This window comes from Microtus pennsylvanicus, chromosome 9 (assembly GCF_037038515.1).
Source record: "Microtus pennsylvanicus isolate mMicPen1 chromosome 9, mMicPen1.hap1, whole genome shotgun sequence".
Classification (NCBI taxonomy): Eukaryota; Metazoa; Chordata; class Mammalia; order Rodentia; family Cricetidae; genus Microtus; species Microtus pennsylvanicus.
In genome coordinates, this window is record NC_134587.1 from 82,563,188 (window position 1) to 82,577,547 (window position 14,360).

The 14,360-nt window shown below is 36.9% G+C and overlaps 1 pseudogene; it reads left to right on the forward strand.

The window, feature by feature from the left end:
* Positions 1 to 13,011: 13,011 nt before the first annotated feature.
* On the forward strand, positions 13,012 to 13,104 carry LOC142858074 (small nucleolar RNA U3; annotated as a pseudogene).
* Positions 13,105 to 14,360: the final 1,256 nt, after the last annotated feature.

A 14,360-nucleotide genomic window follows, 5' to 3' on the forward strand; every position in this document is an offset into this window, starting at 1 on the left:
TAGTCATAAATACACTAAAACCTGGAGATAATGAAGAGCAGTGTTGTCTTCCCAGCCTTCCTTTTCTATGAGCTTGATGGGCCACCTTAGTATTTGGTCACATTGAACCCAGATAGACCTGTATAACAGTTGTTACTAATAAATAGAGACCTTGCCTATGGGTATTGAAATCCTTTAAAATGTCTCTCAGCCACTTATATTTCTTCTTTTGAGAACTGTTTATTTAGTTCCATGACAAATTTTTAAGGGGTTGTTTGTTTTCTTCCTGTTTCATTCTGGAGATATATATATATATATATATATATATATATATATATATATATATATATATCCTAGATGCTAATTTCCTGTCAAATATAGAGGAGTAAAGATTCATATCTGTTTTGTGGGCTGCCTCTTTATTTTAGTGATGATATTTGCTGTAATTAAACTTTATAGTTCCATAGGATCCCATTTATTAAATGTTGATCTTTATACCTGGGCTATTGCGATGATGTTCATAAAGTCCTTTCCTATGCAAATTAGTTTAAGTATATTCTCTAAATTATCCTCTATCAGAATCACGGTACTGAATTTTATGTAGAGGTCCTTCATTCATTTGGAGTTCAGTTTTGTTCAGGGTAAGAGATGAGGATTCAGTATTTTTCTTCCATGTGTTGTTATCTAGTTCTGCCAGCAACACTTGCTGAAGATGCTGTATTTTCTTCATTGTGTATTGTTGCACTCTTTGTCAAAGGTCAGGTGGCTAAAGAGTCTGGGTTTGTATGTGGGTCCTCAATTCTATTCTATTGACCAATGAGTCTGTTTCTATGCCAGTATCATTCTGGTTTAGTTCTTAAAGTTCTATAATTCACTTTGAATTCTGGGATAGTGGTACCTCCAGCAATTATTCTACTGTTCAGGATTGTTTTGGAAAACTGGGGTCTTTTATATCACGTCAAAATTAAGATTTTTCAGTGCCCAAGAAGAACTGCATTGAAATTGTTATAGGGATTGTGTTGAATCGGTAGATTGTTTTTAGCCTAATATTTCATCTTATGGTATCTTGTTCAACTTTTTTTCAGTGTTTTAACATTTTCATTTAAGTCTTTTACTTATATTGGATTTATTCCAAGATTTTCTTTGAGTCTATTGTGAATGGTATTGTTTCCTAAATTCTTTCTATGTTGTGTTTATCATTTGTATATAGGAAAACACCTGACATCTGTGTAGAGTTTTTATCCTCTTGTTTTGCTGAATGTGTTTAGCAACTGAAGGAAACATTGTCATGGTTCTTGGTTACCTTCCAGTACCATAAGACATCATTACTGAAAATGCCACATACTTGAGTAGAGAACCCGGAAATAGCAAGCTGGCACTGACTTGGAAACTTCATCTCTATGGCTAGCTTTCATAGTGCTAGAAGGTGTCATTTATAGTGTGGGAGGAGAAGAGTAAAAGCATTCTTTCCATCTGTGAGCCATGCCACTTACAATAGAGTCTGGCCTGACAAGGCATGCCAACTGTGCAATCGTAGCATGAACAATACAGAAGTGATGATGGAAATGACCTCTGATTGAATTTAATTCACACTCCACAAGAAACCTACCTGGCATCGTCACTGGGCCAAGAACCTGTTGTTTCATGGGCAATAGGCCATAGGTGAGAACCTATTACTGTTGTTTTGCTAAATGGACATAGCATTACACTGAGATCTAATGACACAATTCTGCCCTTATATTATTGCATCTCTGAACCCTCATCAGAGAGGCTTCTGTTAGCGTTAGATTGTGATTAACAAAGAGACACACAGCCAGCCAAGCTCCAGAAAATAAAAGGCTATAGCACACTCGGCCCTGAATGGGAGATTTACACTGTAGTTTTCCTTCCAAAACTTGAATATAATTGCAGAAGAGGAGGAAAAAGAGTGTAAGAGTAGAGGTGACAGGTGGGTATACGGAAACAGTGTTTTCAGGGCCCAACAGGGCAGCTGCACCTATGAACTCTTTCTTAGAAGTTGTAACAATATGCACACACCTAGGGCAATCTCAACTGGACCAAATTTCATGATAGAGAGGCAAACTGGGCATGAGACCTTAACCCTAGCTGTGGTGCTATCAATAATTATTAGCTAAGAGAGGGAAAATCCATTTCTCTAAGAATATAACTTTGCTAAGTGGACCACATTTCAATGAAAGGCCACATATCCAAGAATATTTGGGCAGGATAAATTGGTCTTGATGAATGTTTCAAAAAAACCAAAGGATACAAAGTTGTTTGTATAGGAAAGAGGAGGAGAATTAGAGAAGAGAGAGAGTGTGAATATGATTAAAATTCGCAAAGAACTCTTGAAAAAAAACAAAAGTAGTCCTTTTCTTTGGAAGATACAAAATGGTGTCTCCAAAAGCCTTAGTCATTAAGGATTTAAAAATGAGAGATGCAAAGAACTCAAGAAATTAGTCATCAAAAGACAGCATAATCAATTAAAAAACAGAGTACTGATCTAAACAGAGAACTCTCAACAGAGAAATCTAAAATGGCTAAAAGACACTTAAGGACATTTTCAACATCCTTAGTCATTAGAGAAATGCAAATCAAAACAATTCTGAGATTCCATCTTATACCTGTAAGAATGGCCAAGATTCAAAACACTGATGACAACGTATGCTGGAGAGATTATGGGGAAAAGGGAACACTTCTGATTTGCTGGTGGGAATGCAAGCTGGTACAGCCCCTTTGGATGTCAGTGTGGCGATTTCTCAAAAAATTAGGAAACAAACTTTCACAAGACCCAGCAATACCACTTTTGGGTATATATCCAAAGGGTTCTCAATTTTGCCACAAGGACATGTGCTCAACTATGTTCATAGTAGCATTGTTTGTCATAGCCAGAACCTGGAAACAACCTAAATGCCCTTTGACGAAAGAATGGATAAGGAAAATGTGGTACACTTACACAATAAAATACTACACAGAAGAAAAAATAATGGCATCTTGAATTTTGCAGGAAAATGGATGGAGCTAGAAAACATTATTTTGAGTGAGGTAACCCAGACCCAGAAAGACAAGTATTACATGTACTCACTAATAGGTGTTTTTTAAACATAAAGAAAGAAAACCAGCCTGCAAACCAGAATCTCAGAGAATTTAGACAACAATGAGAACACTAAGAGAGACTTACATAGATCTAATCTACATGGAGAGTATAAAAAGACAGGATCTCTTGAGTAAATTGGGATCATGGGGTCCTTGGGAGAGGGTTGAAGGGAGGAGGGGAGAGATAGGGAGGGGAGCAGAGAAAAAAGTAGACCTCAATAAAAATCAATAAAAAAGAAAAAGAAAAAATGAAAGATGCAAATTATAACATTGTTGAAATCAGATTAGTCTTCTGAAATTTCATCCAATTAATGATTTTATAAATATATTTTAAACTGCACAAACAGATTTTTAAAAATAAGTATTTAACGTAAATTGACATCTCCATAAGAGATTGAATTTGAATATTGCAAATACTTAATAGTTTAGTAAAGAATATTTGCTTAGAACGTAATTAAGGAAATCAGTTTTTTAATGAAAGCAATTAACATATTCACAGTGCTTCTATTTAATGTAATTGCTTAATATTAATGTGCAACATCAATGGTTTAAATTAGTTTTTATTTGATATAGAACATCAAAGCTTTCTGCAGAGATTAGATTTAGTTAAATGACCTGTATATCTAGAGGCATAGGGTATTTAAGGATAGAGATTGGAGAGGCATTTCAACATAATTGACAATTATATTGGAAGATCCCATGATTGGCCTTTGTAGTCAAAGTTAAATCATTGAATCTTTATGATATAACTATGCCTACCTTTCAAATGTATGTGGTCCACTGTGAGCTAGGATCAAACGGGCAGACATACACCCATCAAGGAAACATGTCAATGAAAGCAAAGCCCTTTTTAACATAGCATACTTTGAAATGACAGCTACCAATGTTTTAACTCTTCTACAGATTCAGTGTTGCTTTCAAGGATGCGTAGGTAGAGCCAGTATGAGCCCTGTAGCCCATTCTCTTACAAAAGGAAGATGAATTTCTATCAAGAGAAGCATGCATTTTCAATTTCCTCCACACATTTCCATATTTGCACATAGGTGTCTAGAGGTCATGAGTATCTTTAAATCTAGAATAAATACCTTGCTTCAAGGTAAAGTTTAGTGTAGTACTTTCAACAGTGATCAAAAAGTTTATCAGTGTGAGATGTTGAAACAGAAAGGGTGAAACTTTGATGTTAAGCTCTCATAATAATAATTAGAATCCCTGGGTTTGGAGGGATGGCTCAGCAGTTAAAAATACTGGCTGCTCCTCCACGGAACCTGAGTTCAATTCCCAGCCTCACATGGCAGCTCACAACTGTCTATAACTCCCATTTCAGGGCATCTAGCTCCCTCACACAGACATACATGTATAATACAATGTGCATTATAAAGAAAATAAATTGGAATTCCTTAAATCACAGTTATTTGTGTATTTTAAGTTATAAATGTTAATCTTATATTAAAATATTTCTCAGATATATAGGGTTTGGAGCTAGGTAAATTACTTATATTCATTTCCCAAGTTGGTCCCTGCCCAGTGGGAAGATCTACACAAGGTTCTTAACAGCTTTGTTACCTTACCTATGAATATAAATCACAAGAGCTACATCATAAATGTGTGATAACAATATAAAGAAAAAATACAATTTTGATGCATAAGTTAATACCTAGGACACAGTGAACATTCAGTAAATTTAGTTAATACTACAGTTCTTTCTAAATTTTCATAGGTACAAAATTATTCATAATTATATCTAATGCAATGTTTAGCCCAGTGTTTTGTATTATTTAACTGAACTGAATTTTCTTCTCCTGTGTACTTGATCTTCATTCTCATGCAGACTCCATGTTCAGAAAACTCCATTCTGATTCTGGGGACATTAGAAACTGTCTTCTAAGTGTTCCAATATCAGAGTGATGCTTAACACTTCATTTTCTTGGCTTCCCAGTTGGTGAAGAAGGTTTGGGAAGGACCGTTTTTGCAATGTGTGGCTATTGCATCAAGAATGTAACGAAGGGCAAAGACGTGAAAGATAGTCAGTAAATTCCTGTTGGATGAATTAATTAAGATAACATATAAACAATAGCAGACCCGGAGCCTATCTGTTCATGATGACAGTAACATTTATACAAAGGGAGAATTTACATGTTAGTAGTGTGGGTTGAAAGAAAATCGGTAAGTATGTTTGCATTGGTGCACTTTGCAGTATTTCCTAACAGTAAACAAGCCACTTTCATGTTGGTAGCCATGTCATTTAAATTAGTCAGGAGTGCCCATAAACGAAAGCAAATACCACTATGAACAACAGTGTTAATCTCCGCTGATTGTCTTAAAGTCTTCCCTTCAATTCCAGAAAAGCCCTTTCATTTTTTCCCCCCACACTCTGGTTATAGTTAAAACACAACCCTCAATCTTTCCCTGTTCTTTTCCCATACATTAGCAGAATTCTCCTCTGCTGCTTTGATCTCATATGTCTCCCGAGCTTCACGCCTCCTCGGCAATGATATTCTCACCTTGAATGTGGCCTTCATAATCCTTTGTTGATGATAATTCCTAGTATCATGGGGTTTCTCTTAATACTACCTAGGATTGTGGTCTGAGTCTTTCAGCATGTTTGAAATTAAAACCATGCCTATGGGAGATTTGGTTTCTCAACAGGCAGCTTTCTATAGAATAAAACTCCTTTTTCCTTTGAAAAATGTGTAGCTATAGCCTTTATAAAAGCTCAAAATCAACACCAGAATGTAAATTGCGAAAAACTTTCTCTGAGGAGAGTGACAAAGTGTTCATATTTTGTTGTGGTCGGAGGCGAGTGAAAACACATTAGTGCCTCTGAACTGACTGATTCCTATAAATCCTATTGACTGCTGCAATAATGATCTGAACTGTAGGATTATAATAACTATATGTTGCCTACTAAACTTCTGTAAGCACTACTCCACATGCATAACGACATTCTCTCGGTAGCTTTTAATGTGTGCCCCATGTTTAACATCATGCTATCATTGATTTGTAGAGGAGCACCCGGATGTCATGCAGCACAGTGGAAATAGTGGTTTCTCCATTCTCTAATATCAGCTCCTCACTTATGCCGTTCCTGTTGACCATTCCCTTTATTTTGTTTAAACCTCATTTAAAGGTACAGTTTAGTATAAAAGTTAATGGAAATTGTTCCTTTGGGTAACAGGGTGAAGCTGAAGTAGGAGCTCTATCTAAACTCACTACAGCAATACAGTCTGATTCAGTGATTCTGAGATGGTCCTTTGGAATTTTGAAATGTATAGAACCCTGTCAATTACACGTTGTTTTTATAAAGAATGAGACTTCCACACCATTCTACATAAGTGTGTTCCTAACACTTTCTGTCTTTCCTTAAAGGTTATCTATTCATTTTTTCTATAAATTTGGTTTTCAATTATTTGGCTTATTGAAGGATCTATGGCAATAAGTGGCTTAAGTGAGTCTTAGCAGAAAACCCAGTTCCCACCCCCACATCTATGCAGATGCTTCACAGCTGATAGCAGGTTCTGATTACTGTCCCTCTATTTATAATCAGACTGTCACTTTCTGGTACTGTCTTCTGGTGGGCAAACTGGTGAGCCCTTAACTATAGGCCTCTCTCTAAAGACCAACTTCAAAATACTTATCTTAATTCTTCCCTAGGTTCTCTGGTGAAAGGAGAAATCATACCATACCTCAGGTACCAAGTCTCCTCTTTCAGGTTTAAGGCTGGGAAGACGAATCAAGAATTCTTGTTTAGCCTGACACAGTGGCACATACCTTTAACTACAGCACTTGAGATACAGAGGAAAACACTATGGGAGGAGGGGGAGAAGAGTGGGAGGAGAGGGAGAAGAGTGGGAGGAGGGGGAGGGAAAGGGGAGGCTGGGAGGAGGTGGAAATTTGTTTTTTTTTTCTTTATTCTTCTTTTATCAATAAAAAAATGTTTAAAAAAAAAACACTATGACTTCAAGGTCAGCCTGGTCTACGTAGAGAGTACCAATCCGTTTAAGGCTATGTAGTGTCTCAAAACAACAAGAAAAGAATTGTAGTTTTTGACTACAATTCTGAAGAAAAATCAAGCTCCCAACTAGATAGCCTTCCAAAGGCGAGTATTTGTTCAGCAAGAAAAAAGTTGATATTTTCTTATCAATTAATATTACTTTATGTATGGCTCACTCTCCTAATAGACATCAGCAGAGGAGAGAAAGGGTGATCAGGAAGATTCAAAGACCAAACTGCCACACCTATCTATTCTCTGTAAAATAAAATAAAATTGCACAATAAGAAAGGGGTATAATTGTATGGGGTTTTTTTCAGACATAAGTGAGGTCAGTGTTGGATGATTCTGTACTATTAGTTCTGAAATTGCTTTATCCCCAACTCTGTAGGAAAAAAAGAAACTGAAGGTCCAACTGGTACTTTGGTGTGTGTAGCCAAAATGAGCTAGAAAATGACAGTGATGATAACACAGTATGCTGAAAATTGTTCCAGTGTGAAGAACCTTATTTTCTGAAATTCTGTCAATTTGTCTATGAAATGGTCATTACTATTATTCGGTATGCCCCGCTAGACCTCCCATGTAAAGAAGAGCCTCAGGGAAATTAAGTTGCCCAAGGACAGATCCAAAACTCCTGTTCTGAAGCACTGCACAACCTTCCTTATACCAGATAGTCAGATGGTCTCTTGATGTAGCAGTTCTCAACCTGTGGGCTCTGACCCCTTTGGGGTCAAGTGACCCTTCAATGGGAATGACATATCAGATATCCTGTATATAGATATTTACATTATGATTCATAACAGTAATAAAATGACAGTTATGAAGTAATTGCAAAAATAATTTTGTGGTTGGGGGTCACCACAACATGAGGATCTGTATTAAAGAGTCATAACATTAGGAAGGTTGAGAACTATCATCTTAAAGGCAAAGATATATTCCAAAAAAATATCAGTGTGAAATATTATTGTGTTAGGCTAGCATGACATCCACCACAATACAGAAACACCTTATAAAATATTGCTGTGAAATATATTCATACATCGCCCTTTAAGAAACAGAAAGCAAACAAACAGAGCAACATGGAGTAGTACATCTACATTTATCATTCGTATTTATCTCCAAAAAAATGATTGTTTACTATTCTAGACTTAGAAATAGAAAGAAGACAGGACACAAACAAGAGCTGAGATGTTATTTTAGTATATAGGATTACAAGTTGGAGATGGGGAGGAAGGGCTATCTAAGACACATATGAAATGTTTTCCAATTTGCTTTATGTTAACCTTGTCGACAGGGGCTTTTTCATGAGCTAGAGACCTATCGTATTATTTCATTTCAGGAAGAAAAAAACAGAGGTCTAGACTATTAATTATTCGAAAAAGGAAACTATTTGACTTTGGAACTCTTTAGCTCTGAATTGACAAACCTTTGCCAGTGGTTTGACTTTGTCCTTTCGATCCCTGCCAGCCTCATCTGAATCTCCCTCACTGCAACACGGGCATTGTTGGTATCTCCTAGTGCTCCCTCTTGATATCTCTACATCCTTCTCCTTCTGCCTGTCCCTAATATCTCACTAATGTTCAAAATTAAAATGTGTCTCCCCGCCTTCCTCTTAGTGACTCTGCTGTGCTTTTCCCTTCTGGTGCATCCAGAAGAGGAAGTAAGGAAACAGCATATCCTGTTGCAATTCTTGTCCTGAACTTGCACACAATTTCTCCTCTCAGTCAGCTAAGCAGGGAAGTATGAGAATATTTATCCCGGCATATTCCAAGGATGTAATCTGTTCTCACTTTCTTACAAAAAGTGCAGTGTCCGTGGCATTTTGTCTTTACCAACATGGCAGAATCCTTGACCTTTACCCGGATAATTGGCACAAATGATCCTGATAGAAGCCATTGATGTCAACAACTTAACACGTTTATGGTAGTAACTCTTTTTATGGATGAAAACTTTTGCAGAACCTTAGACATCTTTGTAACACGAGAAATGTCTTGCTTGGACTTAGAGCCTCTTTAACTGAAAGGGAAGGAAGCTCATAAACATCTTGCATTAGCCACATTCTTGCTTCCCCTTGCTCATGACACAGTAGCCAAGACAATGTCCTTTTCACAATAACTAATAAATGTGTGAGGATCTCTGATGAGTGTGTGAGATATTAAAGCTGTATTCTAAAAGACAGACACTTCATTGCTGTAACAAAAGAAAAAAGATAAAACCAAACAAACACATTCCCTCTGCTAATCTCCCTCAAAGGGTGTTTAGAAAGCAATTTTCATTAAAATGTTTTGTTATTCATCATCTCCAGCATCCAGTAAAACATAAATAATTATCTAAGTTTTCACCAGAATCTTACTGTTTGTTCCTCTGGCTATAAGAACACAGACACGGAAGAATAAATATCTTAATAAAAGAGTAACCATCATTTCTCTTATGTATGGAAATCAGGAAGAAAAGCATACTCATTTTAACTAATCCTAGGCTTCCAGAGAGATACCTTTAACACTAATCTTAGCAGGATCTCTAATAATGTCTGGTATTTAGATAATGCATTATTTTCTAAACATCTTAATTGATTTGTTTTCTCATAGGGAATCCCTTGTAGAACAGACCAAAAATTATTAACCCCAGTTTACATCTAAGAAAATTAATTTTCAGCTAGATTAAGTGAATTGCACAAAGTATAGCTTATGAGTGTTTGAGTTTAGACTTATTAAGGTTTTCCTTTCGTGGGCTCTTGCGAGCCTGCCCCTGTATTATGCCATCTATTTCTTCTTTATGCACATTTAGAAACATTAGCTACCCCAGAATGCATTGCCATCTGATTTGGCTAAATGTTACATACACGCCTAGTTCTAAAGAAAAACCATGTGTATCATAAACCTGCACCAAGGTTGGACTGCCTAATCTTAATTAGTGGAGTTTACCTTACCTGTATTCTTTATGTGTGATGTCTGCTCCTCTCACTTTCAGACTGTACCCATTGCTTAGACTTGGATGGCTTCATGTTGGCCCTGGGTGAACACTACCCACCAAAAGTCTATTCCCATTTCTACCCTGTGTCCTCAAAACACTTATGCCTCATACATCCGGGACGTGTAACCCTAATTCCAATGCCTCAAACACAGCAGGCATATTTAGAGAAAGATTTAATGAAGCTGAATTAAACCATTGCCTTTGCACGTACTGCTCTCTTTGCAGGAAAATTTGAATTAAAAAAAGTCTTTAAACTTTTAATTTTTCCTTAGTGTAATATAATTTACCCATTCCCCCCTTTAGAACTGCTAATTTACCGAGGCATGTTTTCACTGGTGAGGGCCATGGCAGCTAAGAAACTGAGGCACAAGTATGACATGTGAAATCATTTCTTCCCCACTGCCTGTCTCCTAGAAGAAAGAGGGTGGCCACCTCTATAGACTGTTTCCCTGCCCGGAATCACTGCTGCATTCAGAAAGGAATTTAATACCAGATCTGAAGATGACTTCAAGAAGAATATCAGACCAGTTGCTAGGATACAGAGGAACTGGAAACACTTGTGCAAAGATGGATTGTCTAGATGCAATCAGCTTCATCTCTCCACTTCCCGGTTTACAACAATGGAGAGCCTGATCCAATCTAGTCTGTGATGGCTCATTTTAAATAATAATGAAACATTGTAAAGTAAATGGAGCTCCTAGACTGAAAGAGTACAAAGACAAAAGGAATGCAGAAAAAGAAAATTAACCTTCACTGAAGCTTATTCTATGACAAGTAACTTATATGTAGTTATCATCACGTCCTGAAAGTCATCATAGTGTCCGTATTATGTAGGCGAAATCCTGAGTCTACATAATAGAGAGAAGTTAAATATTTCCCCAACGTCATTAAAAAACCTATTCCTGTGCACAGCTACATTTCAACCAGCTCCTTGAACAAGTGGACTCTATTTACTTTAAGTAGGAGCGGTAGAACTTGAATACCAAGTGCTTTGCTATGCTTTGGATAAGGATATTACCCCCAGATGCACATGTTTGAATACTTGGCTCCCAGTTGGTATTCCTGTCTTGAGGTGCTGTAGAATCTTTGAGATGGGACACATGGCGGACAGAGATAGGACCACTAGAGATAGACCTTTGTGAGTTTCAGCTTAGCCTCACTTCTGCCCCTTATTTGCCTGCCTCTTGTCAGTCATTATGATGTAACCAGCTGCCTCGTGTTCCCATTGCCATTCCTTTCCTTGCCTAGATGACCTGAATCCCCTCAAGCCTTAAACGGAAACAACACCTACCTTCTTGTAGTTGTTTCTGTTATTTTGCTATGCTTTGGATAAGGATATTACCCCCAGATGCACATGTTTGAATACTTGGCTCCCAGTTGGTATCCCTGTCTTGAGGTGCTGTAGAATCATGCAGATGAGAAATGTAACAAACCTGTCTTCATCCTTCCAGAACAGCCACATAATGACATAATATTGTTTTTTGTGTTGTAAGTACACAGAAACAGAGAACCATAGAATTGTTATGCCCAATTCTATGTCACCAGTACCATCAGATAAGAAGCAACATTTGTACTTACTCTTCATCACCGAATCCTCCAAAATGGGATGAAAATAATGATATATAAAGTATTATATATTGGGGTCTAGTCAGATTCTGCATTATGCAGTAAATACCTGAAAGGAAAGAAAATGGGTATATTGACATAAAATTTTGTCCAAATTCAAAGGGTGTTTTGCATGTGTATATATGTTTAGGTAAGTAGGTATGTGTGTTTGTTGTGTGTGTCTAACTAACTAGTTTTTCCAAGGATTACCTGCAATTGCCTTTGCCTCTGTCTCTGCCTCTGCCTCTGCCTCTGCCTCTGCCTCTGCTTCTGCCTCTGCCTCTGCCTCGAGTACTGAAATTACAGACAGTCACCACACCTTCCCTGCTTGAAGTGCAGGCATTTTATCCACTGAGCCATCTCCCTGATCCCTGATGAATCTTTGGGCTGTAAATATTATGCATTAGCTTCCTGAATTTCTAATTCAATATTAGCATTCTTGGTAGAGCTGATTTCCCCTCCATACAGGAACTGACACTCTTAAAAAGTAAAATGATTCACAGTTATGCACACACACACACACAAACACACACACACACAAACACATTTTTTCAAAGTAGACTTTCCTGAGATGTCAAGGTGTCCTTCAATAATTGTGGATCTTCCTCTGCAAGCTATTGTAATGAAGATTACTTGTTTGATTCTGAGGGATCTGCCACTGTACCAGGCATGAAGAATATGCGATCAGGGCTCAAGCGACATGCAGTCTAAATTAGAGAGACAAAGTGTTTTAAAGCTGAAAAGGTGACTAGAGTCTTGACTTATAAGTCACATGTTCAAGTTTATAAAAACTGTTGTTCTTCCTCTTCTCATGTGACAGCTCATGAATACCACTGAGATGGGGAGAAGAGCAATAAAAGCATTTATGCAACTGTATGCAATTGCTTGGAAATACTATTCATTTTAGTGAGTTTATTACTGGACAGCTGTTTACAAATTTGGGAGCAGATTGATCTATGGATGAATGAGTTTTGGTTGAAAAAAAAACAGGAACTCAAGAGGCCTTTGCTGTCCTTACAAGTAATATGCACACTAACCAATGTTTAATTTTTCCCACAGGGAGCAGATTTATTTTTCCACATGAGTTGATGGTGGTAAATATTGTCTGAATTATCATGACAACACTATAAAATATAAAACATACCTTTAGGGACACTAAAGTGCAGGCAGGCAGATGGACACACACAAGCATGCACGCAAGAAAAAAAGAAAGACAAACTCAAACTCCAGTACTGAAAGGCAGTATGTGCTGAAGTTCATAAAGGTTATTATCTCCTTGTCACGGAGGAGAATAGATATATGTGGCCTATGTTAATGTCAAAAGACAAACGCCCCCTGAGAGTCATTTTTTTAAAAAGAAATCTTTTGTTAAGACTATACTCTCAGGAATCATTTTTATAGTTTCTTACTAGAGAAGTTTCTATTGCTGTGTAGAATACTAGAAAAAATGCTCATTAAGAGCATAGGTTCAAAATCATCATAAATCATTTCAAAGCCCAACTCTACCTCTTGTGTGACTTTAGGCAGTTTACTTAAACTTAATGAGCCTCAATGTCTTGTGGCGAGAAAAGATAATAATCACAGTATCTTAGAGTTACTTATAAGGAAAGAGGAAACAGCATTTATAAAATGACTAACATAATGCTTGGCACACATAGGTGTTCAATAAATAATAGAGTCACCATTATCAATATGCCTAGCCTTACTTAGCTTTTAAAGTATTTTGTGTATAAAGAATTGGAGCTGTGATTCTTAACCACACTCCATGAAGTAAAGAGGGTCTGTTTGGAAATCAGAGAGATGGTACAATGCATATGTTTCAAACGTTCAAATTCACAGTGTCTCTGTTTTCTCCCTGGGCAAGGAGAAGAGTAATAAAACATAACTCGGGAAACAACTGTGAGAAGTCAAGCAAGAAATTGTATTGGCATGGAGCCTAAAACATGACATATATCCTGAAACTGTTACCTTGAAATACATAACTCTGTCTTAAAAGATCACCTTCTAGTGTAATCAATTACTTATCCACTTTATCCATGCTTTCCAAATGCTTGAAGGGAAGCAACTCCTTTTGGGTTTTTCTATCTCCATGATCCCAGAGGCTTAGTAGCAATAAATCATCAATTTTAAATAATACATAAATGAATATAAATTTATTTTCCAAAAATCACCCCTAAGAACAACTGTTAGTTTCATAACCAAAAGGAATAGGTAGTTTACAGGATGCTTGCATTTTCAGTCACTATAGGTGAAATCTTGTTTTTATGCAATAAATAATAATATATTCTATTAGAGAAAGGAGCAGGAGAAAATTCAATGATGTCACCTACATGTCTAATTAATTACTAGTTCATACAGTTTTAAATTCAAAATGTCTCATGCTAGCTAGACATTGTGTAAGACTTTACGGGTGTTATCATAAACAAAGCAGACTTGGCAGAAGCTCTGTAGAGTTTCAGGTCAGTGGGGAAGACAGACTCTGCCAAAAACATGGAAAATTATGACATTGATAATCACCATGAACAATGAGACCAGGATGCCATGGAAACACATCTAAAAGAATGACAATTAGCAAGATTTTCCTCTTTTGTTCCAACATTTTGGCCAAGATACTCTAAGTTGCTTACTATAGACTACAAAAACCTATTAAGAGGTAGCCCCCAGACCCTTGTCAGCACTAATCATCTCCTTCTAGCCCATAAAAGAAGGGGCTTGAAAT